The sequence below is a fragment of the Ascidiella aspersa genome, chromosome 5 (assembly GCF_963924565.1).
Source record: "Ascidiella aspersa chromosome 5, kaAscAspe10.2, whole genome shotgun sequence".
In the NCBI taxonomy this organism is placed as follows: Eukaryota; Metazoa; Chordata; class Ascidiacea; order Phlebobranchia; family Ascidiidae; genus Ascidiella; species Ascidiella aspersa.
The window spans coordinates 9896615-9899114 of NC_139451.1; the positions used below are offsets into that span (position 1 = coordinate 9896615).

General features: G+C 54.2%; 2 non-coding genes across 2 annotated transcripts in view; both read left to right on the forward strand.

Annotated features, from left to right (window-relative positions):
* Nucleotides 1-352: 352 nt before the first annotated feature.
* Nucleotides 353-2163, forward strand: LOC146142966 (small subunit ribosomal RNA). The gene has a single exon (XR_014500240.1). It is a non-coding gene; the product is annotated as a small subunit ribosomal RNA (ribosomal RNA).
* Nucleotides 2164-2410: 247 nt separating this feature from the next.
* LOC146142967 (5.8S ribosomal RNA) overlaps nucleotides 2411-2500 on the forward strand; it is a 154-nt gene continuing 64 nt past the window's right edge. The window contains exon 1 of the ribosomal RNA XR_014500778.1: nucleotides 2411-2500. This exon is cut by the window's right edge and continues 64 nt beyond it. This is a non-coding gene — a ribosomal RNA (5.8S ribosomal RNA).

Below are 2500 nucleotides of genomic sequence, written 5' to 3' on the forward strand. Positions count from 1 at the left end.
CAAGCTTCGACAAGTAAAGAATCGGTGAAAAGGCGATTGGCTCGCTGGGCAGATGTTGCTGCTGCGCGAAGAGCCGAGTGTCAGTTTGTCGGGTTCTGAGCGGTCGCTTCGGCGAAGTTGTCTGGCGTGCGTTGCGCTCGCGCCGGTGTTGGCGACGTGGCGGTCGAAAGGCCTGCCGACGAAGTCTTACTCCGGCGGGTGCGACGGGCGGTGACGGTTTTCTGAGTTCGGGCAGCCGAGCAAAGAACGAAATTTTAACGGAGAGAAGCCTTCGGGTTTCGCATCGACCGAGCGACGGCGCCGCATCAGCGGCGCCTCCTTCGTCGGCCTTTCGGGGCTACGCTAAAGTAGCTACCTGGTTGATCCTGCCAGTAGTCATATGCTTGTCTCAAAGATTAAGCCATGCAAGTCTAAGTACGAGCTCTCGTACAGTGAAACTGCGAATGGCTCATTAAATCAGTTATGGTTCATTTGATCGTACGTTTTACGTGGTTAACTGTGGAAATGCTAGAGCTAATACATGCGTGAAGCGCCGACCTCGCGGGAGGCGTGCTTTTATCAGACCAAAAACCGACCGGGCTTCGGCCCGCAACCTTTGGTGACTCTGGATAACTTTGCGGATCGCACGGTCTCGCACCGGCGACGGATCATTCAAGTGTCTGCCCTATCAACTTTCGTCGGTACGGTACTGGCCTACCGAGGTTCTTACGGGTAACGGAGAATCAGGGTTCGATTCCGGAGAGGGAGCCTGAGAAACGGCTACCACATCCAAGGAAGGCAGCAGGCGCGCAAATTACCCATTCCCGACGCGGGGAGGTAGTGACGAAAAATAACAATACAGGACTCTAAACGAGGCCCTGTAATTGGAATGAGTACACTTTAAAACCTTTAACGAGTATCCATTGGAGGGCAAGTCTGGTGCCAGCAGCCGCGGTAATTCCAGCTCCAAAAGTGTATATTTAAGTTGTTGCGGTTAAAAAGCTCGTAGTTGGATTTTGGGCGCAGGCGGCCGGTCCGTCGCAAGGCGTGTACTGGCCGTCCTGGCCTCACCTCCGGTTCTCCGCCGGTGCCCTTGACTGAGTGTCGGCGGCGGCCGGAACGTTTACTTTGAAAAAATTAGAGTGTTCAAAGCAGGCGATTCGCCTGAATAATGGTGCATGGAATAATGGAATAGGACCTCGGTTCTATTTTGTTGGTTTTCGGAGCGCGAGGTAATGATTAAGAGGGACAGACGGGGGCATTCGTACTGTGCCGTTAGAGGTGAAATTCTTGGATCGGCGCAAGACGAACGACTGCGAAAGCATTTGCCAAGAATGTTTTCTTTAATCAAGAGCGAAAGTCAGAGGTTCGAAGACGATCAGATACCGTCCTAGTTCTGACTATAAACGATGCCAACTAGCGATCGGGGGGCGTTAGTTTTACGACCTCTCCGGCAGCTTGCGGGAAACCAAAGTCTTTGGGTTCCGGGGGAAGTATGGTTGCAAAGCTGAAACTTAAAGGAATTGACGGAAGGGCACCACCAGGAGTGGAGCCTGCGGCTTAATTTGACTCAACACGGGAAATCTCACCCGGCCCGGACACAGTGAGGATTGACAGATTGAGAGCTCTTTCTTGATTCTGTGGGTGGTGGTGCATGGCCGTTCTTAGTTGGTGGAGCGATTTGTCTGGTTAATTCCGATAACGAACGAGACTCTGGCTTGCTAACTAGTTACGCGACCCAATCGGTCGGCGTCTAACTTCTTAGAGGGACTAGTGGCGTTTAGCCACACGAGATTGAGCAATAACAGGTCTGTGATGCCCTTAGATGTTCGGGGCCGCACGCGCGCTACACTGACCGGATCAGCATGTGCTCGCCTTGGCCGACAGGTCTGGGTAACCCGCTGAACCCCGGTCGTGCTAGGGATAGGGAATTGCAATTATTTCCCTTGAACGAGGAATTCCCAGTAAGCGCGAGTCATTAGCTCGCGTTGATTACGTCCCTGCCCTTTGTACACACCGCCCGTCGCTACTACCGATTGAATGGTTTAGTGAGGTCCTCCGATTGGACCTGGCGCGGCCGGCAACGGTCGAGCCGGCGTCCGAGAAGACGATCTAACTTGATCATTTAGAGGAAGTAAAAGTCGTAACAAGGTTTCCGTAGGTGAACCTGCGGAAGGATCATTAACGGTCTCGCAAACGCTTCGGCGAACGCGAAACTCGGACAAGCGAGAGAAAAAGTTTTTGCTACCCGGCGCCCGACCCGCGAGGAGCGGCGCGCCGGCCGGCGATTCGGTCACCCGGTAATGTTTGCGCGTCGAGTGCCGCGATGCCGCGCGCTCCGGCTTCAAGCGTCGGCCTGGCCGACCGCTCGGCGCGGTATATTTTGTCACCCTTTAGTGCGAGGCACTGTGCGAGCGAAACAATCGTGGATGGCTCTTGGCGGTGGATCACTCGGCTCGTGAGTCGATGAAGGACGCAGCTAGCTGCGTGAATTAGTGTGAATTGCAGGACACATTGAGCA